We start from the raw sequence: 26692 nt of genomic DNA on the forward strand, positions 1-26692 counted from the left end.
TTTCTTGCAAGGGAAAATCTATTTTTAACCAAGACCTAATTGAGATGTATAGGATGGAAAGTAATCACTCCACTGTTTCATCATCAGAAAAACTATGGAAGAACACAGAAGTGAGGTAACATGCAGAGGCAGCTACTGAAAGCAGGGTGGAGCTCAGGGGGTGTTGTGGGTGTGTCATTCTCACTGAAGAAGCACAGAGGCGGACATTCTCATCACTGCATCTGAAGCAGAGGAAACCTCTAAGAAGAGCTAAAGAAAATTATACAAATAAATTAACAATGGCTATATTTTAAAAGCTTTATCTTTGAATTCAGAATAGGAGGATGTGACTAAAGCGAACTAATAAAAAAGACATGACACAATAAGGGAACCATTTTAATTTTAAAAATGCAGAAAAAAGTCTAGAAACAAGTTTAACAGACACCAAAAAATGAGAGTAGAAAAAGACAATAAACTTACTTTTGGCACCACTGTTTAAGTATTTAATTATGTTGAGAATAAATTATAAAATATAAGAAACTCAGTACATATGATATTAATGTGTTATATAGCATTAAGCTTAAGATGGGGGGAAATTGTATATAATTCTCTTATATGTATGCAATAAATCTCAAGTCTTCCTCTACTTTCTATACGAAAGAGAACTTTCATTATATTGCTACAGATCTCTGGGTCCCTAACCCAGAACATTCATCTGATATAGACCAAAGTTTTAAAATACTGTCTCCAAGTTTGAGATATGATTGAAAAATCATCAGGTTACATTTTGAATACCAGAGGTGTATTTTATAGGACTTTCCAAAGTATGTGTCATCAGAGTAGGTGCTAAAAGGCTCAGCTTACCAAAAATAAATTCCATTTATCTAACTGTGTTAAATTTTTGCTGCTATAATTATTCTTTATACTTAATTCTATGTATTCATAGGGGAACCTATTTAAAAAGCAACTGTATTATTTTGGAAGAAGAAATTGTAAGCCATTAATATCCATTAACATATTTTTCCAGACTTTTTTTTTATATTAATGAACTTTAGAAACACTAAGGGACCTGAGGAAATAGATGTCAGGTAGGTATGTACTTATGGGGGTTATTGCAAAAAAGGCAAAATTATATCCACCCACCATACAGAGCAGTGCTTGAAAGTCTTGAATAGCTAAGGAGCAAAATGGCAAAACAGATGTCATGGAAGAGATGAACTGAAAAAAGATAAAAGGAAAGAAGAAACAAACACTTGACTAATTTCCCAATTTTTCCTAGGGCTAATTCTTACCTATCACTGTTTTTGGGTACCTCATTCCTTGAGTATTAGTATACAGAGTTATGTGGAATCTGAAAAAAAAATCACCAACAAAATCATAGAGACAGAGCTCATATTTGTGGTTGCCAGAGGTGGGGACAGGGGGATGGGAGAGCTGGTTGAAAGTGGTGAATAGGTACAAACTTCCAGTTATAAGATAAATTAATTCTGTGTATGTAATACAGTAAGACATAATGACTATAGTTAACAATACTATGTTGTATGTTTGAAAGTTGCGAAGACAGTAGATCTTGAAATTCTTGTCACAAGAAAAAAAAAAAAAACCGTTAACTATGTTAGGTAATCATTTAGCACTATATACCTATATCAAATCATTATGTCATACACCTTAAATTTACACAACATTATATGTCAATTATATTTCAGTAGAGTGGAAAAAAGTAAGATATGTAACACTATCATGTTTTTTAACACCTAACTATCTTAATTCATTTTGATCACCTTTCTACATATGGTGAACACCTGTTACATATTGTCACTTCAAAAAATATAAAGTAGTTCAAAACTTGTTACTTTAAAAAACAAAGATATATAGTCTGGTCCTATGAAAAACTCATTAGAAAGAACACGTACTGTAACTTTTTAAAAGTTATTTCTTATGTGAGACTATGTAGTTTAAACAGATTCATTTTGGAAGTCTTTGTTATATTACTAGTGACAAGGGCTGTTATGCAAAAGAATTGAAGGAATTGAAACAACAAAAGTCATATCTTTCACTCAGTGTTTGGTATGCAAGCCAAGTATATAGGGCAAGGTTATATAGATGTCCTTTCTGACTTCTGAAAACTATTTCAAAAGTTTCTCTCTTTCTGATATGTGAAGACTTGAGAATTTGCTGTCCTGGTGCTTTTGACACTAACCTAAGCCAACATTACAGGGAAGTGAACACATCTTTCATCATTGGTTAAGATTAGCTTAAACTGAATCTACAGGGTATCCGTTATAAATACATAACAGGTCATGGCTGAAAAGAGAATAACTTAACCCATTTTACTCACTTTAGGCTGCCCAACTATAATTAATAAAGATATGTTTGCAAGATTTTGGAACAAATATTAGAAAACCAAAACATCTGACTGAGAGTTAAAGCTGTTTAATAAATGAAAATCCACAATGGGAGCTAAAATAAAAATTGAACTTGGAAAAAATAATATTTAATCTCAGTAGATATTTTCAATTTTATAAAATGAATTAATCAAGCTAATGTCCTTTCTAATGTGTTGGGATTAAATTTACTGTTTTCTTATAATCCTAAGAACAAGATCCTTACTGCTTTCATTAATTTCTAGAATAAATACACTTAAAAGTTTATATGTTGCCATATGATACATATGGCAACACTTATAAAAAGAAGAAAATTATCAAATAATAAAGTTGTACATGAAAAAATATGTATAACAAAAAAAATCTCAAAATATCTTACTCATTTGAGGTTAAGAAGATGAAATGATATAAAAGAAAAAAGGGTTTACATTTTGTGTGTCAGAAACAGTAATCATTTTTAAAATTTCTACTTTAGCAATACAGGCATTTGCTTGAGAGCCTTATAACTTGTACTTAAAAATTCTAATCCCATTTAATTTTTATTATAAATCCCCTTGAATTATACCCAAGCTAGTACCTCTGTCAGGCTCCCTTCTTAAATTTCTCACTTGAGGAAACAAGAAAAATAACAACAGAACCCAGTGGTATATACTTTTGGGAAAAACTTGAGTTTTTCTTTCTTTTGAAATTTATTTTTCACACGTTTTACAAAGCCTTGTGAAGTGGCTGTCATTTGAACTGTGTTTCTTTATCCTTTGGTATTGGTGCCTGAAGAAAGAGCTTCAAAAATAAAATGATAAAAAATAAAAGATTCTCCCAAAGATTTGATATCTTTAAATACTCCCAATTCTCTTATGGCTACAAATTGTAGTTCCAATATGCAGTTGCTGTCTTCTACTCTCACAATTGTCTTTAGGTATTGAGATACTGAATGTAAATGCAAAGTTTCCTATTGTGTTCTTAAACCTTTTTTTTCATAGTTTCTACGGACTGCGCCATCCTTTTGCTGCATGATGTAGTAGCTAGCAACATTTTAGAGTTTGTAATTAAATATTAAAATTATATATAATTAATGTATAATGTACAATAATATTAATATAATTAAATATTAAAATTATATATATTATATATACATACACAATGTATATACATATATAATACATATACATTAAAGTTTTTTTTTTTTTTTTTTTTTTTGAGATCAACAGTGAGTAGGGGAGGGGCAGAAAGAGCAGGAGGGAGAGAATCCCAAACAGGGTTAGCACTGTCAGTGTGGGACATGGGGCTCAAACCCACGAACTGTGAGATCATGACCTGAGCCAAAATCACGAGTCAGGCGCCCAACCGACTGAGCCACCCAGGCGCCCCTAAAATGATATTTTTTTAATGAAAAGAGACATGTTCCATCATCAGCAGTGCTTATAAAGAACTTGTTATATTTAAATGAGGGAATAATGGTTAATATATTGAAATATTTTGCTTATCTTCAACCTCAAATTGATAAATTTATCATAGGTAATAGATCACTTGAGAAATACATATTTTAAACATATTATGACATTTAAAACATGTTTGACCAACTCTAGTACCTTAGGAAACAGGTAGGTAAAAACTGGGTGCAGAAATTATTCATAATGGTAGCATGGTATTTAAGTGTGGCAGCATCACTGGGGGTCGGGCATTAGCAGTGAGAGTCTAGTGCCAAGTGGGAATCAAATGTCTCATATGAGCAGTTGCAATGACTAGTTTCTGACTCTGGATACCAATCCCTTTCTCTTTGGGAGTTGCTGTGGTTGGTGCTTGTTATTTATTTATTGACTTCGATGAACTTAATTTAGTGAAGTCTATTTTTCCCCACAGTGTGAAACCTTTGATGCCAATCCTCACAGAGGACAGTCTTATCACACTAACCATGGAATGACAGTGTTTTTAGCAGAGTGTTGTCTCTTTCCTTGATCTTTCTGTTATGTTGTCTACTTCTGTTGGTATCACATCCAACTGTTAAGACTCCGCTAATTGCCAGCTGAGCACTCTACTGTTTTTGACATAATTTGGACTCAGGTTAAAATAGGTGCCTTTGCATGTGTATTTCGAGGTCAATTTTTCTTCTGACCACAGGGGGCGTCTTTTTAGCTGTCTCTTTTCCTAGTTCTCTTTTGGTACACTAGTAGCTTATGATTAATTTATTGCTGTCATGAAACTAGCAGCTTTATCTTCATGGCTTATTGTCAAAATCTATACCTTTTCCCCCCCTTTCTTTATAACATCCTTATGCTTGAACTTTTCCAAACTATGTCCCAAAAATACAGTTCCCTGGAGGAGAGTTCTGGTGTTCTCTGTTCTTCTAGCTTGCCTCTTTCTCTGAGCAAAAAAATCTCTGAGTTTCTGTTCTGGAGCTGAGGGTAGGGACAGTGGCTTACTTCTCTTGGAATGACTGGGTGTTATACAGAGGTGGTTAAGCCTGGTCTTCTCCTCCTGCATCTCTCAAGGTGGAACCTGTACACTGTAAGTGAGCTGGGGTGAGGGAAATTGGGGCCAAAGTATTTGCCCCTGCCACACCTGGGTAAGACGCTCACCCTACAAATTGGGGTAGGGTGGGACAAAGTGGCCCCCAATTTATCAGCTGCAGTTGACTGAAGTTCACCCTGTGCAATTTCATCCTTCTGCAGTTAGCCAAGGTGGGGAAGGATGGAAAATGTCTGACTGTCTCAGAGAGATACCACAGCCCTTAACTAGGAGCTGGGAGAAGACATAGGCCCCAAGGGCCATGAGGTCTAGTAGATTTTTTTTTTTTAAAAAACAGTTTATTCATTTTCTCCATGTTCTTAGGAAAATTTGCAGAAACTTTACAAGGTCACTTATTTTGTAATTTTTATCTGTTATGGTTATTCTGCTAAGATAAAGGCCATAGAGCTCCTCACACAGCTGTTCTGGAGTAGAGCTCCCTCCAATGCCATTTTTATCACAGGACACTAATTATTTGTAATTCTGAAAAATACCACAAAGTTTGAAAGAGTTTCTAAGTTTTATAACAAAAATTTAAATGCTTAAAAATATGGCTCAAATTATAGTATATTTTTTGACATGGTACATTTTGAATGCATAGTATAAACATATATGAGTGTGCTTATCAAGGAAAAAAGAAATATAATCTTTCAATTAATCAGTGAGGCATCTGACAGGCATTTCTATTGCTTCATATTCATTTCTGAAATGAACTACTTTCACCAAAATCTTGGTATTTTTAGTATGGGCTTTGAAAATATTGATGTTAATATTAAAAAAAAAAAAAAAAACACCTGTTGGGATTATGATAGTAGTCCTATATGATGGAAATGGTCTTCTATAGCATTCTTATTTTCCACATGTTGATTTGACTTAGTTTATCACAGGTACTTTCTCTAGAATTGTATCACCCTGAAGTAGTTCAACATGCCATCCCCAAATATGCCGCTATGATAGGTTGGTAATTTGGAGCTAAACAGACTTGAAAGGCAGTAAATGCAGGAAGACCCTTTCTCTGAACTCCCCTGATCTGCCTGAAAACCAGATCCTCCAAAGGGAACTCAATTGTCTGAAATCCCCTCCCCAAGAGTATCATCTAGCCAGATGAACCCCTTCTCTCAGGAGAGGGGACTAGAAGCGCACACAGCACCCAGACAAACTTAGTCACAAACCATCATACCTTCCATCTGCTGGAGAAGTTCAGGGCAGCTGCTCTTGACAAAGGTCCATATCTGAGAGGAACAGAAAATATTTCAACCCAGGAGTCCCTCACACAGATGTACTTGTCTGCCTAGAATTTCGGGGAAGTTAGGGTTTAGTGTCCTTTTCAAAGCTGCCTGACTGAATTGTGTTGGGGAGGGGTTTGAGGAGCAGTCCAAAGCTGGAGGCCTCAACACAGTCCTCCAGAACGGCCCCTCCCACCCTGCAGCGTCCAGGGCTCAGGGGAAGGACTTCCCCATATATTCTGCGCGGTAGGGAGTTGCTTCTTAATGCCGTGGGTGTGTGTGACAGGAGAGGAAAGTGGCTGTCTGGCCTCTTCCTCCTTTTCCCATTCCCCCAAAAGAGAGCCCCAAGCTGGCCCTCCCGGGTCTGGCACACAGAGCCACCGCTGATTCTTCCCTTCACCCCTCTGGGCGCTCCAATGCCGCACTGCCACCTGTTCCCCACTCTCCTTACAGGCTCCGGTCCACCCAGCTTAATAAAATGGTTTAAAAAAAAAAAAAAAAAAAAGGCAGCACTCCGCCAGCCTGGGGTTTGTCTCTTGCTTCGACAATGCTCCCTCTTGCTCCGGCAATGCTGCCAGGTAACAGAGGCCGAGACTCCCCTTCTTCTAGCCTCTGACCAACCTCTAACCTCCTGTCCAGTCACAGCCTCCCAGACCATCTTTTCTGCTATCATCTGCCGTTGGGACCAAACCACTTTGTTTATTTGCGCTTAATTTTTTGCTGCCCACCAACCAGGAGCTCCCAGATTTCTCAGAACTACCTGCACTCAACTAGCTGGCCAACCTGCATTTGTAGGCCTCCTATACTTACCTTTCTCTGGGCTTCTATCTGGCCTGGAGGGTGTGGCTCTGCAGGGCGTGGACCACTTCTGCCCGTTGGCGAGGAGAAGCGAGATCACCCAGCTTCCCTTGAAAATGCAAAAGCAGCGTGGGAGAGGGGGCAGCTGCGTGCCCTTTTCGGGAAAGTACAGAAGCCGTGGCGAGAGGAGTGGGGGTAAAACCCTGGAGGCCAAGGAAGCCGCCAAGGTTCTGGGGAAGATCCTGAACCAAGCCCTTCGGGATCTGCGTGCGCGTGGAGAGAGCCATCTCTGTGACTTCCTGGAGAACCACTTCCTACAGGAGGAGGTGAGACTTTTCGGGCTGGGCTGGAGGAGGGTCTCCCAGGAAGGTTCACCCTCAAGCGTGACTAGGAGCCTCGGGAGCCCAGAAGTTTTTGAGGGGCCCTCTGGCATCATCGCCTGAGGTGTCCGGTCTTCTGTCTGAGCCTCTCCCTGAAGCTCTTGCTCAAGACCTGGGTCAAATGAAAACAATAAAACTTTCTGAAGAAAAGAAAAAAAAAAAAAAAAAAAAAAAAAGCCTTAGAAAAGGCCCATTCATTTTACCTAAACACCCTTCACTGTCTTCTAAGTTGTTTACATTCCTCCTCCTCTTCCCTTATTGAGATGCTATATAAGGTCTCAAATCTCACCATTATTTTGGGTATTCACTGTTTTTTCCTGTGATACCCCATGCATGTAATACTAAAAATTAATCAATTTATATATCTTTTCTCCTGTTAATTTGCTTTTTTGCTAATTTCATAGACCCAGTTATTGAACTGAAGGAAAACAGAATATGCCACCCCAAAATATGTGATTTTGGGGTACAGATACTTTGCACTGAAGGCAATTTAGAAGATATAAGAAATGCCCCTCTCCTTATTAGCTTAAAAGCAAGACATAAATTTTCAAAGATGTCCCTCCACCCATCTCTACCAGGAAGAAAAAAAGTTAATCACCCCAAAAGTTAGACACTATCAGCCTGAAGAAGGTATCAAAGGAATTTATACAACAAACTTGACTAATTGGCCTCTAGCTCATTCCTTGGAGGCCCCAAACAGATTTCCTGTGTCCTGTCCTTTCTCCACAAGTGTATTATTCTTTGTTGAAGATGCTATGTAATCTGGAATTCTAAGCCATCTCTGAGTTGCTCATTTTCCCTGGGTATCTCCCACATATACTTGGAGTAAACATGCTAATGAACTTGTTTGTTTTCCTCTTGGTCACCTATCTTTTTTTATAAGAGTCTCAGGAAAAACTCCAAAAGGTAGAGGGAAATCATTTTCCCTCCCTTATAGAAGCTAAGAGGGTAGAGGAAGTCTTTCCTCCCCTACACCCTCTGTGTATGAAGATTAATGCTCAGGTTAAATCATAGCTGTTCTTTTTAGATGCACAAGTGTCTAACAATTACTAATCTACATGTGATTTTCTTAAACACTATTAGGAAGATCTGAAGAGTAGACCCTGTGAAGGAAACTAAAACCAAAACCAAATCAAACCAAACAGAAAGATACGTTGGAAGGATATGTGAAAATCCAGCCCTCCCCACCCTCTTCGACACACACAGTCATAAACACACACATGGTTTCAGGCACATGTGTACACAGACACGTACATATTAAAAGAAGTAAGATTATTCCAGTGTGTAGCATGAGGTATCTCTGAAAAACTTCACTACAACAAATAGTAAATTTAAGAAAACACTTGATTTTAGAGTTTTATCTGCTTCGAAGTAGCAAATATTTCATTCTCAGATTCTTTATTCACAACTTTTTAAATACATAATCTTACTACAGGAGGAAAATAGCAGTCAATAGTGGGCAAAATACAAAAATGCTGGTTCTGATTAATGGGGTTCTGATTAAGTTACTTGCCTAACTGAAGAATAATAAGAAACAAATTGTAATCATTCCTGTTATTTGTTACAGCACCAAAAAATATTTTGCTAAAGTATCCAGAAATTATCCTAATGTGCTCATTTTCTTTCTTTTTTAAAAATATAATTTATTGACAAATTGGTTTCCATACAACACCCAGTGCTCATCCCAACAAGTGCCCTCCTAAACGCCCATCACCCACCTTCCCCTCTCCCCCACCCCCCATCAACCCTCAGTTTGTTCCCAGTATCCAAGAGTCGCTTATGGTTTGCCTCCCTCCTTCTCTGTAACGTTTTTTCTTCCCTCATGATCTTCTGTAAAGTTTCTTAAGATCCACCTATGGGTGAAACCATATGGTATCTGTCTTTCTCTGACTGACTTATTTCACTTAGCATAATACCTTCCATTTCCATCCACGTTGCTGCAAATGGGCAGATTTCATTCTTTCATTGCTAATGTGCTCATTTTCTAGGGCTGCCATGACAAAGCACCACAACTGGGTGGCTTAAACAATTGACTGTCTGAGAGTTCTGGAGGATAGATGTCTGAAATCAGTGTCACCAGGGTTGCTTACTTCTGAGAGCTGTGTGGTAGAATTTGTTCCATGCCTTTCTCTTAGTTTTGGTGGTTTGCTGGGAATCTGTGTCACTCCTTGATATGTAGATACGTCAGTTCAATCTTATCTTTACCTGGTGTTCTTTCTGCGTGCATATATTTTAGTGTCCAAGTTTCCTCTTTTTTTACAAAGATGCAGTCATGTTCGATTAGGGCCCACCCTAGTGACTTAATCTTAACTTGATCATGTGCAAAGACCTTATTTCAAGAAAAGGTCACACTCATAGATATTGGTGGGCTGGAATGTCAATGTCTTTAGGTGGACGCAATTCAACCTGTAACACGTAGGGACTTTGACACCAATAGTAAAAGTGAATGTGTATGAAATGTGAGAAAATAAATAGGAAAAGAAACACAAACATACTGGTTAGATTATGGGGGGCTTATGGGCCCCAATGACTCTCAAATTTCTTTATAAATATCTATTACTAATTCATTTGTAAAAAATGTATGTAATTTATTTGTGATACAAAAACGGCATTTCATCAATTCTAAGACACACTTTTTTCACATTTTAAAATCTTAATCATGATGCATATTAAAACTTGTGAATATATGTAGTTATAATTGAAAGCTTTTTTCCCTTTATTAATGGTACTAAAAATGTCTTAAAATAGATAATATTGTAGATTCCATAATATATAACAATGTTTTCTCTAATAGCATAAGCTGAACCTTGTCACCATTAAGTATAACTGTACTTACCCAGATCAGATTTGTATTCTTTCTTTGCCTAGCTTATTTTAATGACATTTAATACTTTAGGAAAGAGACATAGTCTTTCTAAATAGATATGAAGTTAGAAATCAATATGTTGTGTGCACATAATTTGACTACAAGTATCCTTCTATCAATCAGGTAAATATATGATCATTGACTGTAACCAAAACCTCTAACTGCTTTAATTATGCCTTTTTTCTTTGGTCCTAGTCACCAGTCACCTTTCAAATTTTTATTAAATTAATTAAACTTCACAATATTCAACCCCTTAATTAATTGTCACTAGTAGCACTAGAATTGTCACCACAAATCAGCTTTATGTAAATTCTTCCTAAACGAGTTTGTAGATTGCTTATTTTTTTTTACTTTTTTTAAAGTTTATGTATTTATTTTGAGAGAGAGAGAGAGGGGGAGAGAGAGAACATGAGCAAGGCAGGGGCAGAGAAAGAGAGAGAGAGAGAGAGAGGGAGAGAGAATCCCAAGCAGGCTCTGTGCTGTCAGCACAGATCCTGACATGGGGCTTGAACTCACTAACCGTGATATCATCACCTGAGCCAAAACACAGTCAGACGCTTAACCCACTGAACCACCAAGGTGCCCCATGGGTTGCTTATTTTTAAGAACTGTATGCATCATTTGAATTATGTGCACCACGAAAGCTATATAAAAATGCAAAGACATGGCCATTATTTGTGGCCATTTTTATGTAATTCTTTGTATTACAAACACATTTTATTTCCAAATTATCTTCCCCAAAATATTTAATCAATCATTTAAGCATCTGACTCTTGATTTCGGTTCAGGTCATGATCCCAGGGTTGTAGGATCCAGCCCCATGTCGGGCTCCATGCTGGGCATGGAGCCTGCTTGAGATTCCTTCTCTCTCTCTCTGCTCCTCTCCCCCATTCTCTCTCTCTTCTCAACAATTAATTTGACTTACAGTATTTCAAAATACTGCATTTTCCTCAGATAAATGACCTGTTGGTATTTTATTAATCACAATCTGACCTATCTGCCATGTTTCAGTTACAAATAATATTGGTGAATATTATTTCCACAAGCACCATTCCTTTGAGAGAAAAGCTTACAATTTTCACTATATTCATCAGCATTAGTGTTCATTTACAAAGACATACATGTGTTTATTTTATCTTGTTCTGGTAGATTAACATCATAAAAAGATTGACTTATGAAAAGGTTGGGTCATATTTAGTCAATACATTTCTCTTAGGAACACTTTATTCTTAGTTAAGTGAAGAACAAGAGGCCAAGGGCACTCTGTTTTTTTGTTTATCTCTGTTTATTTTTGGAGGGTTTCACCATGGTTGACTAATGTTCCACTGTAGTCTCATTTTTATTTAGGGCTGAAATTTTAATTAGTCCTTTGAGTTTTAGCCAGTTGTCTTTTGGCAACTCAATGCACATGTCTCCAGTCTCTTTGACACTTATGTCCTGATACTCTCCTTCCTAATTAATCCACTTACATAGCTTTAAATAATTAACTTACTACTGTGAGGCTGTATTTATAAAATATTTTGAAGTATCTTAAAATTTGTCGTTTCTATTGTTATTGTTACTATTTGCTATTAAACTTTGCTAAATACAGCTCAAATGCATCATGCTTCATTAGCATTATTCAGCCAACTATTATTTCATGTAGTGCTGTACTGTTATGCTTGTTTATATAATTTCCCTTCATGATATTTATTGGCATATAAGGAAGGCATTTTTAAAGCACTTTACCAATAATATTACTACTATTAATAGCAGTCAATTTCAAAAATATTATTACAACCTTTAAGATAAGAAAACTGAGAATTGTAGCTTGTAATAGAGAATTTTTGTTTGCTAGAAGGTGCACAAGTACAAGAAGTTAGGTATTAGCCTGTGGTCTAAAAAGTTGCTAGAGATTAATGATATGATTCATTTTCTAAGAAAAATAGAGGCTATTTAGTCAGTTTCTGAATGAAATGGTACAATAGCTAACATACCTTTCTGTTGCTCACTGACTGAGTCCTGTTCAGAAATAATATTTGATTCTTACAAAAGACATAATTAGTTGAGTTGGTCTCCAACCTGGGAGTAAATTAGTCAGTGAAAAGTCAGCTGAATGTCTACTATTAACAGCTTTACTGGAGATGCACCAGTCAGAAACAGTGTGATTCTGATTCACAGAAGAGGAGATACACACACACACACACACACACACACACACACACACACACACATCTAAGACCTAGTCTGTAGAGGGAGAGCTATAGACAATATTTTGCTTATTTAGATACTGCTTTTTGATACTAAGCTGTACCCAGAGGTTTTCCTTGAAATAACCTATAAATAAACTAAAATGGGTATGGTCATGCTATAGTCCAAGACAGGAAATATACACTGAACAAGAACATCTGAAACATGATTAAATCCTAATAGGGAATAAGGGTTAGAAGGAAGGGAAACTGGCAACTTATTTCTTCTCCATTTTTGCCATAAGACCCAACTAATAAACTAATTGTCTTCCTATTGCTTTTTTTTTTCCTTCAAGTGTACATTAAACTTGAAGTTATAATTCTTCAGAGAAACAGTAGCAGAGGGATATAGAATTGTGAGGGTTAAGGGTTCAGGGGTGGCAAGTCCATAATCTATAAGGCAAGCTAGATTCTTGGCCAGGAGCTGCTATTGCAGCCTTAAGGAAGAATAAATTATTTTTAATTAGGGCTTATTTTTAAAAATTTTGAGTTTAATTCAAATGTGTATCATTACTTTTCAGGGGTGCCTGGCTGTCTCAGTTGGAGGAGCATGTGATTCTTGATCTCAGGGTCATGAGTTCGAGGCCCACATTAGGTGTAGAGATTACTTAAATAAGTAAACTAAAAAAACAAAAAACAAAAACCTTCCAAAGGGATATTCAGGACTCCAGGGCTGGATAGGAGTGTTACTAGATTATGAATGTTGTACAGTAAGCTTTGTTAATGTTGCCAAAAATTTCCCTCATTCGTAGTTTCTTCTCACATTCCTTCTCTTTCTCTTTCATGTCTCTCATTTGCTATGAGCCAAAATGGTCTGTAAGTGGTCACAAATTTGACCAAGGCCTTGGGAATTCTAATAGCTGAATATTTTCCCATCCTGGTGAGTTCTTCAGTGAGGAAAAATCAGTTCTATTCTTCCCCAGGGAAACCCCTGTTTTGTTCTAAGTGCTTTCAACTGATTAGATGAGGCCCACAAGAGTTATCGAAGATAATCTATTTGAAGCTAATCAATTGTAGATATCATTTACATTCCCAAATTTCTTCATAACAACTAGATTAATGTTTATTATTTTTTTAAACTTTTTTTTTAATGTTTATTTATTTTTGAGACAGAGAGAGACAGAGCATGAACGGGGGAGGGTCAGAGAGAGGGAGACACAGAATCTGAAACAGGCTTCAGGCTCTGAGCTGTCAGCACAGAGCCCGACGCGGGGCTTGAACTCACGGACCGCGAGATCATGACCTGAGGTGAAGTCGGCCGCTTAACCAACTGAGCCACCCAGGCGCCCCTAGATTAATGTTTAGTTAAATAACCTCATACTATAGTTTAGCCAAGTTGACACATGAAACTATCCACCACATTTCACTCCTTGTCAACTTGGCACTCATACACGTGTCCTTAAAACATACTTAATCTCCAAAGACAATGACAAAGTCATACTTCTACTTACTATGACATACTTATCCTGTATACAACCAAAAACTGTTAACCTTTTCTCCAGAAAAAGACAAAAGTCATTGGATAATATTTGCTCTTCTCCTTGATAATTCCATAACTTAAAAAATGTGATATGAAATTATTATTAATACATACTATTTTTAATGATAAGGAGAAAAGAGATGGAATAAAAATATTTGATAAATAAATATTATACACCCACATATCCATAATAAAATAAAGGAGAACTACTTATAACAATTACATAATGACAATCCACGTTTCTTCTATTGGTCACAACATTGTAGCTGGTGTTTATAACTACCTTCTTCTACTACCCATCCCATATTTACTTTGTCCCCAACAAGCCACTCAGCTGATCATGGCTCTTTGCTTAGTATAGGGACCTAGACCTTCATTACTGAAGGGTGTGGGGCATTAGTTGTCCTGCCTGGATTGGATTGCCAGAGTTTTCCATTGCCTCTCATTAGAGAGCATGGTAGTACTAAGACATGCCCTAAGTGATCTCTTATATACCAGACATACTCCTCTTTACATCCATTGTGTAGCAGCAGCCCAATTTCATCTTAATAGTCAAGGCCAATCACCCAAGACAGGATTAGACACCCTTCTAATCCTGATTCAGAGACATGAGGAGCCCAGAGTGGCCAGGTGGCTGTCTTAATCACCAGTTCAGTGGAGTCATTGTGTGTCTCTTGATGGAAGCATTCCGTCCATTGAAACTAAGACCTCTCGACCAGAAGAATAAAAGTTTGCAGGGACAAGAAACAAAATTTTTGCTAGCGGTTCACAAGGAATAATGGTGAGCATCACCGCTCCCATTTTCACCTCTTGAGTACTGAGCCACAAAATCCTGGCTATGGAAAAACTAGCACCATATATAGGATACATGTTTAGAGCTTATGCATATGGGGAGTGTCCCAAAGCCTTGCGATTGCCACCTAGCTGGTGCATATACCAATTTAAATTTCTTACTTTTGACAAGTCTTCTGTGGCATTGTAAGATGTTAACTATAGAAGACACTGGTACAGGATATTGGGTAATTGTCTGTACTATCTCTGCAACTATAAGTCGCCACGTTGAAACGTAAAACTAAACACCATGAAGTATAAATTCTCAACTTGCAAGTATGAGGTAGGTGAACAAAGTCCTCACACCAGTCTAGAAATCATTCTGAAGCAGAATTGTAGTATTATCTAGACTCACTTCCAAGTGTAGGATGTGTGGGGGGAAATCCCTATTCTATTAGTTAGCTGTTGTGAGAATTTCAGCAAATTACTTAATCCCTTTAGCCATCAATTATCTCATCCACAATACGGAAATAATAGTTCCTACTCCATAATGTTGCTACATGGAAGAGAATTTAGAATAGTTCCTGGAACAGAATAAGTACTCAGTAACCAATATTAATATTATATCACAGCATAAACACTTTAAATTCCACAAATGAAAAAATATGGAAAACACACAATGGAGTGGAACCTATATGCACTTAGCAGGGACAACTACCCATATCTTTCATAAGTTAGTTTCATTGCTTCTGTAAAGCAATGTTAACAATATTCATCTCAATGGATAATAAATAAAACCCAAATATATTTACATCCATGCACATATGAGTGTTATGAAAATATAGTCTTAAATCATATTATAATATATGATTATATGACAAATTTTATTTGTTTAATTTATTGCAAGTAAATTCTATAGCCTATTTCAAGCTTCCTTGGGAAAGATTTTATCTTAAATATGTAGTCAAATAATTAGCAGTACATTTTCATTTTTATATGTTAGTATTATTTTAAAATTTGCCTTATTCATGGATGAAATATTTTAAGGGAAAAACGCCCATACATATATATGTATAAATGTAGCATTGTACATTCTAGAATTGCAATCACATTATAATCAGTTAACCTTGCTAAGGAGATCCATTTCTTCTCATAAATAAGAGCTAGACATTTTTACTTAAGCTCATGGGAACATATTTAACAAGAGAAATTACTTTGAGAATATTTCTACACAATGCATATAAAGAGCTTCTTATTGAAAAAAATTAATATGGTATAAATGGGTTTATTCCCAAGTGCATATGGTGATAAAGGACAAATTTACATTAATTTTTGGAGATAGGTAAAAGGCATGTATCATTTACTTTCTACATAGTTCATTATATGGAAATGCAAATATTAATCTAAAACAGTAATACCTTTCTACATACTGTCTGAATATGCTCAAAAGAGCAATGAGATTTTTTGACCTCTTTTTTAAAAGCGTAAGTCATATTGTTTCAGGTGTCCAGCATGCCATTGCAGTACATATATATATTAATCTCAAATTCCCATGAATATTTAACTTTGCAGCCTTTATCTTATTACTGCAAATATGCTAAACTAAAGCAGCTATATTTTGATCATTGGTTAGGCTTTTTCCTTTTATTTTTTTAAATCAGTAGGTTTAGGAATCTGGAGAATAATGGGTCACTGACCATGTGGGAGGATGAATTCTTTTTCTTTCTTTTTTTTTTTTAAGTAGAAAATGATAGAACCATTTGACTCTCACCATCAAAATGTTGTCACATCCGTTACTTCTTGCTTGTGTCCTACTCCTATGATTAAAATACTTAATACTTGTCCTTTTCCTCTTTTCATTGTATATATTTCATTATATATATGAAACTAAAATCATGAAAGGTATTACACTACATAGCTAAATTTCAAGCAAACATTTTCCAAACCCAAACATATAATTTTATCATCCTCAAAGAACAAAATGTCCTTTGAGAGAATAAATACAAGGAGAAAAACCTCATTAGTTGTGTATAATCCCCTCACTGTTGGTTTACAAACTCCTTGGGAGCCTCCCTGGTATGATCTGAAACCTGCTCTTGTATGCAGAGGGAGGATAGAGATGGAAGAAAGAGGCAGGACACTGCAGATTGGTAGGTGGCAGTTATAATGAACACGGGAATTTACAAGGCTTGTCTTGGGGGTCTGCAAGTCCACTACATTTCCACACCCACCTGCCAAATCCTAAAAGTTTATACTGAGGCCTTAATCGAGACCGTTATGTACACTGTCCAGAGGGTCTCGACACCACATTTCCATTTCAAGGCTTTGTCCTTGTGGCAGCTTCTGGGAGCAGGGAAGGCAAGCAGAGAACATAATTCAAGGACAGGAGAGAGGATGAGGAGCCTCCCATTTCCTAGGTTCCTCCAACAACCTCCTGATGACCTCCTCCCACACTCCACCCACTCCACCCAGTGTGACAGGCTCTTACAGTCCCACAGGCTCTCCCTTTTTTCTGCTGTGTGCCCTGAGCAATCAGTAAGGGGTTGCACTAGCATGAAGGAGGCACCTTTGGCTGCTCTCTAGCTACACTAGAGACAGATGCCACAACAACAAAAGACACATGCAAGAGGAAACACGGGTTAAGACAATAATTAGCCAAATTAGGGGCACCTGGGTGGTTCAGTCAGTTGAGCATCCAACTTCGGCTCAGGTCATGATCTCATGGTTTGCAAGTTCAAGCCCCGCATTGGGCTCTGTGCTGACAGCCTAGAGCCTCGAGCCTGCTTCGGATTCTGTCTCCCTCTCTCTCTGCCCCTCCCCTGCTTGTGCTCTGTCTCTCTCTTTCTCTCTCTCAAAAATAAATAAACTTAAAAAAATAATAATAATTAGTTAAATTAGCGACAACTTTTTCCACAAAAAATGGAAAATTACTGGAAATGTTCATTTACTATGTCCCTTAAGCTGGGAGTTGGATCACTCAGGGCACTCACTTGTGCCCTCATGCAATTTAATTTGACCACACATTAACAGACTCATCATGTGTGAACACACACCATTCTGATTGGATAATAGCACAGGTGCCTCCTTGACAGGCTGTAATAATGGCCAAGGCCATTCTATATTGGAGGACAGCTTTTCTTATTAGAGACATTTCTGTGTTCAGTGAGGATAGGCTCTGTTGGCTGTTATTCAATGCTTGCGGGGTGAATTTAGTAAGGTCCTCCAGACCAATGGATGGAACAGAGAGAGCAGCTAAATGATTGTACCAGTGAGAAATGCAACATGCCCATCCTCCTGAAGAGGAGAGGAAGGCTGGCAGCTTTAGGAACATGATCTGGTTGTACATACCATGCATGTTGGCTGGGGAAGTGGCACTGCCAGGTGTGAGGAGATGGGGCAAGATATGGCAGACCAGAACCTTCACTTTCTCCCCTCTTTTAATGGTGCATGCTCCATTGTAGGCATAGTGCATTTTAACAGGTCAGACTTGTAGCAGGACAACAGGATCTCAGTGGAGATTGAGTAGTGCCCCCTCACCACAGAGTGTGAAGTAGTTCATCCATCCCAGTCAAACGTCCCATTGTAAATTCCAGTAGATAATGCCTTTCCCTGACATGATAGGGCTTGGTGTTCTCAGCAGCATAGAATGTTGATCCTTGGTGAGCGTCTGAGAAAAGGGTGTTTCCTGCAACTTCCGTACCTTTATGGTGTTGGGTGCCTCAGCAGGGGTCCCCAATTTGGCATATGAGGCAACAGGTTCTGTTGGCTGAGCATCCAAATATATTAAAGTCTGGGACTGTACTTTAGTCCATTTGGCCAACATGGTTTTACCTATTAGTAATTTAGTTTTTCCTTTATACCAACCCTGGTGCTTGTGAATTAAAGGGAAGATGGAACCTCCATTCAAATGTCACATTTTTTTGACTAGTCTTACATATCATGACTTTTGAAATGTGACCCTAGATCACTCTCCATTTAACAAGGGTATCCATCCATATTTAGAACCCTCATTCAGAGGGAGAAGGTGAATATAATCAATTTACCAATCCCTCCCTAGTTGGGAACTTTAATGCATGGCCCCAACTCTTTTGATAGTTACCTTGGGTATTTGTTTAGAACACACATAACCTATAGCCTGCTATTACTGCATTAACCAAGTTACTGTATTTCAAAGGCAATCCGGCATCCTTGGCAATATGCCATCCCTCCAGGGTTCTGTGGTGGCTGCTTTTTTAAATGCACCCAATCTGCTTTATCTACTGACAGGCCAGTTGCTAGGAATTGTATCTGAGCTAGAACAGCAACTTCCTGATTGTCAGGGGGTATCAATGCCTTATGAGGCAGGATGTAGAAGACAGTGAGGATTACCTCAGGCTCTTGCAGATGAACCCAATGTCCCTTCATACATCCTGACCCCACAAGGGCCCACTCATGAATTATATACCCCTCAGCTTCTAATTGTCCAGGACTTCAGGTTAATCTCATTAGAACAACCCAACTGTCAGTGCAAACGGTTAATGGCCAGAAATCATAAGTGATCACCAACCAGACTGCTCTGCATTCATCCCTTTGGCTGCTGTGGTTCATTCCTTCCTGACAGGGTCCATCTAGAGGAGCACTGTACATTGCTAGGAACTGTTGTTCAATGATAGTATATCACATTTCTGCTTCCTTCCAGAGCTGGGACCAAAGTCCTATGGTCACTCTCCCCTTCTGTTGTCTCTGCCCCAGTGCCCAACCCATGCCTCCCAGAGTCACAGACACAACTCATTCAAATGGTAGCCCTGCTTGAGATGTCTACAGCTTGAATCTCTTTCACTAGTAATTTTGCCTTCTCAAAGGTGGCTTGTTGTTCTCATCCCCAGTCCCACAAATGCCCTCTCTTTACCAGGCAGCATATGGATGGAGGCACCATGCCAGGTGGAGGATAAAAATTCTCTAAAACCCCCAGAATCTCCACAAAGGCTTGTATTTCCATTACATTTTTTGAGGTTGGATAAGTTTACATTTATCAAATACAGCTTCTGGGACAACATATGTCTTGCCTGACAGAATGACTCCCCAAACCTTATGGCAATGTCTGGGCCTTAAATTTTCTGTGGGTTCCCTGCCCATATGATTCTTCACAGATGTTCCAACAAAATCTGCAGAGTGTCCTGCAGCAGATGCCAAGTCTTCACATGTTAACATTATGTCATCAGTGTAATGGACCCATTTTACTGATGTGGGGAAGGAGAATAGGGACAGATCTCAGGCTACCATCCCATGGTATATTATGGCACTGTGTAGGTAGTCTAGGGGAATCACTTAAAAGGTTCATTATTGTCCGTCCCACAAGATGGCAGATTGATCTTAGTTATTAGAAACCAGTACTGGTCAAAGTCTTTTTCATGATTCTTGTTGAAGATGAACCACTTTGGCAGAAACTTTTTGCCAAAGCATCAGAGTAAGATAATAGCTGTCTACAAAGATACTAAAGATACTATGAGAGTTTATTAAAATGCCGTTGACAAGGGAATTTGGTTATTTCTGCAACATACCTTTTTAAATTATGACTGATAACATTATGCCAAAACATCAGATTTTGGGGAATTAAAAAAAATGAAATAGAATGAGTCAGTGCAGCTCCTGGGTCAACTGGTGATCATGTTTCTCAAAGACCTACCCCACACTTACTAAAACACAAAAGGATTAATAACACAGTTTCTAACAATGCAAGTATTTTTTGAAGCACATATGTGTTTAGTATGTAGTGAGACATTGTGGTGGGGTGCTAATGATAGAGAAGCAAATGATAATAGAATAAATAGGTGTTACTCATGGTAATGCTCTTGGAAGGACTTATAATAATATACAAAGGTTAGATAGAAACACATGTATCCAGAAAAACATATAAAAGTACTGATCCTATTAAACTAAAACAACAGTGCTTCTGTGTCTTAGTTCAGAGAAAACAGAGATAGCCTTGCCTATAGAAAGATGAGAAGCAGGAGGAAGCAGGAAGTTATTGCTTGCATGCATAGGGAAAGGCAGAAGTTCACCTAGAAGGATAATTATAGTATATATAATAATTACTTTTCATTTTATTATTATTGTTATTATTTTAATTTTAGAGACAGAATGTAAGTAGGGGAGAAGGGCAGAAAGACAGAAAGAGAGAGGGAGAGAGAGAGAGAGAGATTGAGAATCTCAAGAAGACTTCATGTTCAACACAATCCCGATATGGGGCTTGATCCCACCACCCTGGGACCATGACCTGAGGGGAAATCAAGAGTCGGATGTTCAACCAGTTGAGCCACCCAGATGCCCCTAACAATTACTTTTAAAGAATAGTTAATAGAGCTGGGGCTTTGCATGCAAGTTATTTTAACTTATATAAACTATCATTTGTGAAACCAGAGTGGGAACTCTTCTAAGACTGATAAATCACTTACCACATTTTGTTCTCTTTAACCAAAGAGTAGTGTTTAAAGTGGGAGAGAGCAATTGCCATTGGGCAATTTTACTGCATTCCTCAGCAGCAATAAAAAATAATAGAAACATGACTGTGCCTTCGGGGAATGGAAATATTCATATAAGTTTTGCCCAAACTTATTTTACAAAACACAAAACCAAATGCTATAAAAAATTATTTTTTTTAAAAAAATGGGAACACTGCATAGTCTATTTTTTTAAATGAATCGTGAGATATATGGGCATATTAAAGACTTAAGTTCCACAGTAGAGAATTCTATTATAAATAATTTAAATAATTATTTTCCAAGTTTATTTGACAGTGGAATACATGATCTATCTCTGTCTTTATGACCAAGCAAAAAACAGTATATGGTGTCACTATCATACCTGTTTATCTAATAAAAAAACACACTTTGGGGAAAAAAAACAATATCAAAGCAAGAGAGCTTCATTGATGACTATTCCTGGAAACTAGAGATTAATTAACAGTAGGCATACACAAAATAGGTGATAGATGATCCCTAATTTACAGACTTTCATATATCCTTAAATTATACTCCAATTTGAGTTAAGAGAGTCACATGAAAGAATTTCAGCAGCACCTAGAGCATAATTTCTTCCTCCCTCCTCAGTTTTACTAATTATCAGCTAATGATAATTACCACTTTATGGCATGATTATTCTATTTTTATAATATTTTTGTTTATCAACTTTATTCACATACAAAATTTACATATAAAAATGTACTGATTAGTTTTGGCAGATATATACATTATGGCATCCACTACCAGAATCAAGACAGAGAATATTTTCAATGTTCCCAAAGGTCCTTTTAGATCCTAATGAAATACATCCCACTATCATCCCAGTCCCAGTTAATCACTGACCAGGAAAAAAACTAAACAAAAACAGTAAACACAGTAGTTAAGACATGTATCCGTGGTCTATATCTATTACAATGACAAAATAAATAAAGTGATACAAATACTGGCAAAGTGTTGTATCAATTTCTATACAGCCTTGCATAAGATATCAGTCTCTCTGGGGAGTTTTGAGTCTATGAGGATGATGTCCTCATTTTCATAGACTTAAAATTCATCTAAAAGTGGGATCTGTAACTTCGTACAATCTTCCATTTGGAGTATATTTTTCTCTTTATGTCTGAGAAGGGCAGGATCCAGACTGAAATATTTTCAGGAAAAAAAATGTCAATCACGTGTTAACAAACAAATTCGGCTAAGAAAGTTAGAAATTTTATTAAATGGGAAAGCAGGAGTATGATAAAGTTTCTTTAATGGGGGATGAATAAATGAAGCATTTATGTGTGCTAGTTACTTAAAGATTAAATAACCTCTTCCTTCTCCTTTTGTTAAAAAAATTAGGCTGCTTATGATTTTTGGTTTGCTTGTTTTGTTTTATTTTTCTTTTCCCAGGTAAGGAAATTTTAAGTACAAACTGCCTCTCTATACCATTTAGATAATTTAACTATTATATGTGTCCCTATATTTCATTATCCTCTAGTCTTGAATCAGGTGTTATTTATACCTTTGGCTATGATTCTCTTCAGTCTCTCATATCTGTCATTTCTTTGCCTTTTGATTTTTTTTGGCTTTCTTACCTGTTCCCATATAAATGATTGAATTTAATTGAGCAAACTAATTCACCTTGATTTTCTCCTCAGCTAATGATGCCATTATGCATATTATTCACCTACCAAATATAAACTAATTTCGAACATAATGACGGTATCAACTATTGTGGGGAGGTAGATGATCTCCGAGTCATATTAGATTGTGCTCCCAGTAATTGTATCCCAGGTGAAAAATTTACTGTTAGGCAGAGCTCTACTGTTTTTGAACATAAAGCAATAGTGAAGGAGTTATCTCTGTTTCATATCTTGAAAATAATGAGTACACAATTGCAAATAAGCAAATTTGCAAATAAGCAAATTTGCAAATTTGCAAATAAGCAAAATTCCTGTGCAAATAATGCAAAAGCAGTGTAACTTTTACACTGAAATACTCGAATTTTGAAACAAAATTAATAAAATTTTGAGTGTGGGAAATGCATCCACTAACACTCTATGCCTAAGCATATTTAAGAAAACAGTATGAAATTGCTTAGACTGTGAAAATACAGACTTCACAATTGATATATTTATGGTCTCAAAATGCACTTTTTCCTGAAAAGAATTAAGTATTGATATTTGCTTAAATTTATATGAGATGGAAAAAGAATGTGTGGAAGAATGCACCAAAATTTGAACATCTGCTATTCACAGAAAGTGACATTTGCAGGATGAAGTAGAGATTAATTTTTTTAAAGAATAACCTTTTGTTTTATCTTTATGAAAAAGTTATAATAATAGTACACATATTTCACATATATCCCACATCTACTTTTTTCTGTATTAACATATTACATTACTATGGTAATTTGGCACAACTGATGAATTGATGTATTGATACATTGCACAATAATGTATTGAAACATTATTATTAACTAAACTTCATGCTTTTTTTCAGATGTCCTTAATTTTTTATCTAAAAATTTATTTATTAAAAAATATTTTTAATTAACTAAACTTCATGCTTTTTTTAGATGTCCTTAATTTTTTTTATCTAATATCGTTTTCTCTGCCAGGGTTGTTTCCAAGGTAGAAATAAATATTTCTGGATGTATCCATCTGTGTCGGCACTAAGCTAACCATGAGTTCACATTATCTTCATCTCTAATCCATTAACATATGGATCATTCTAGCTTTCTCACCTTGCTTGTCTGAAGCTTCCCACTCCAACGGTGAGAAACCTGGCTCCCAACATCTGCCATCCATTTATTTCATTGTCGAATTCTACTATGTATGTATGGTAGATATGATGGTTTCAGAACAATTAACACAAATCCCCATAGTAAAACAACTTTACCAAATATAATACAATGACTGTGTGTAGTTTCATTTATTTGAAGTCTTATAGTCTTCATTCATTTTCAGTTACTACTCCCTTAAGTTTGGTTATTTCATGCATTTATAATACATTTAAATTCCTCTATCACAGTCTGTATTCCATACATTTAAATGATTTTTAAAATTTGCATACATTAAGATTCACTCTTTGTGATGTAAAATTCAATGGGTTTGACATGCAAAGTCTCATGAATCTATCATTATGGTGTTATACAGAATCATTTTGTCACCCTAAAAATCCTGTATGCTTCATCTATTCAAACCCCACCTGCAACCCTAGGCAACTATGATCTATTTTTGTTGTTGTTGTTGTTGTTGTTGTTGTTGTAAAATTGCTTTAATTCGGTTCTTTCTGGATTACAAACTGTTGTGATGGGTGAAATGTGCCATGCTCCCCATCACAATTCTGAACCTGTAATTGCAATTATCAAAATATACATCTGTGTCACCTTTATAAAAAAAAAAACAAAAAAAAAACCACACTTGCTGCCCCTTGTTTTACAACAAGCACAAAACAATTATAAATTTTTATATCCTTGTTCCACCCCAACATGGGTCTGTGCCCAAGGGAGGGAGGAGCTGGCCAGCATGGGTCTGCTCTCAGGGGAGCCCTCTGGACCCATGAGAGCAGGATATTATACAGAAGACAGTTAAGACTCAGGGGCCAGGGTCCCACTTTCTGGGGCCCCAGCAGTAGAAGCAGACATGAAACAAAACTTTGGCCCAAAATTTACAGGAGAAAGGAAACCCTGAAAGTTTAAAACTGCTTGTCTCCTGGACAGAGAACAGTTGGTGTGAGTAAGGCATCTTGAGGTGTCAGATGAGGCCAGCTTGTACTCCTCCAACTACGATCTATTAATTGTCTTGATCACTTTGTCTTTTCCAGAATGCCATATAACTTGAATCATGTAGCATATAGCCTTTTCATACTGACTCCTTTCACTTAGCATTATGCGCTTAAAATTTATCCATGCGTATCTTTTTGTGCCTTGAAAGTTCATTTCTTTTTATGGCTTAATAATACTCCATTGTATGAATGTACCACAGTTATCAGTTTATTTACCATTCTCTGAAGGAGATCTTGGTAATGACAAATGATGTTGAGTATCTTCTCATATGCCTATTTTCTGTCTGTATATCTTCTTTGGTAAAGTGTCTTTTCAGACATTTTGACTGTTATTTATTGTATTTTTTTCTTTGTTAAGTTTTAGGCTTTCTTTGTGTATTTTGGATACAATCCTTTATCACTTATGTGTGTTTTGTAAATATTTTGCAAATATTATCTCTTAGTCTGTGCCTTGTCTTTTCATTCTTTTTTTAAAATGTTTATTTATTATTGAGAGACAGAAAGGGACAGAGCGTGAGCATGGAAGAGTCAGAGAAAGGGGGAGACACAGAATCCAAGGCAGGGCTCTAGGCTCTGAGCTGTCAGCACAGAGCCCGATGTGGGGCTTGAACTCACAAACCGCGAGATCATGACCTGAACCAAAGTTGGATGCTTAACAGACTGAGCCACCCAGGATCCCCTTGTCTTTTCATTTTCTTAACAGTCTTTCACAGAGCAAAAATATTTACTTTATATTATTAACATTTTAAAATTATAATTCTATATTGGTGGATTCTTATCTTCATTATGTGTTATCTTTGTTCACTTAAAATAAAGCATACAATAAAATAAATGTTTAGAATTGCTTTCCCAAATGCTTGAGTTCTAAATTATATTTTTGTATATCTTTGTATATGATTTTATTGTATTTTTGCAAGTAATGTTTACAAAATGACTAAATAGTCACTCAATTGATGTTTGCTTTATAAATTCTCGTATTTTTCTTGTCATGAACAGAAGATTCATATGCAACATTGCCTTCAAATTTTTATAGTCCCAGTGTGCACATCATTCAAAACATATATTATAGCTTTTAATAAAATAACCATAAAATTTTATTAAATATTTTTTTCTAATTGGCACAACAAAATTTCAGAGATTCGAGTTTCAAAATATTTCTAAGCAGCACCTTTTACGTTGGAAGCTTCACAAATTTCAATTAGAAGTACTTCTAATTCTCTATTTGTGACCATTAAATATCATTTTGATCGTTTCAGTTACAGAAAATATACAATATTTCAAAATGGGATTTAGAAAGTTTTCATCATTCAACTTAAATGTGTTTAATAATTAGAGCCTTTAAATAGATTTTTTGAACTATAGCAATTTAGGTAAAAAAAACACTTAGTTTTCATGCTAGCTTAAAAGAAAATGAAGACATAAAATTATCTGTTCAAATTACCTTATTTTCAAAATCACAGATCTATCTTTGTGTTCTAAAGGCAGTGTTTAAACGTGCTCCTTTTATTCTAAGGTCTTTATAGATTTCCACTGTGTGTATGATTAAGGTGCATGAGTATGAGAGGTGAGAGACTTCTAGTAAATATAATTAACTGTGCTTGACAAACCTTGAAGAGCTTGAAAGTGTCACAGTGCTATAACCTCAGGTTGTAATTCTGACATCACAAATGTTTCCTGGGAGAGAGCAAGAGAGTAAGCGAAGTCTTATATACAGAAATTATAGGAAGCAATTGAAGGCTAGACTGAACTCTTCACTGAAGTGATAAAAAGCCTTCAACAGTAATTTTTGTTATGCTTCAATTACTTA

At 36.5% G+C, this 26692-nt stretch overlaps 1 long non-coding RNA gene across 1 annotated transcript; it reads right to left on the bottom strand.

The window, feature by feature from the left end:
• On the bottom strand, window positions 1-26449 carry LOC128772941 (uncharacterized). The gene is made up of 5 exons (XR_008417053.1): window positions 26327-26449; window positions 6905-7412; window positions 6049-6159; window positions 1123-1197; window positions 1-249 (listed from the first exon to the last, which is right to left on the bottom strand). It is a non-coding gene; the product is annotated as an uncharacterized LOC128772941 (long non-coding RNA).
• Between the last annotated feature and the right edge of the window lie 243 nt (window positions 26450-26692).

Source organism: Panthera pardus, unplaced genomic scaffold (assembly GCF_024362965.1).
Source record: "Panthera pardus isolate Hobbes unplaced genomic scaffold, ASM2436296v1 HiC_scaffold_11, whole genome shotgun sequence".
Classification (NCBI taxonomy): Eukaryota; Metazoa; Chordata; class Mammalia; order Carnivora; family Felidae; genus Panthera; species Panthera pardus.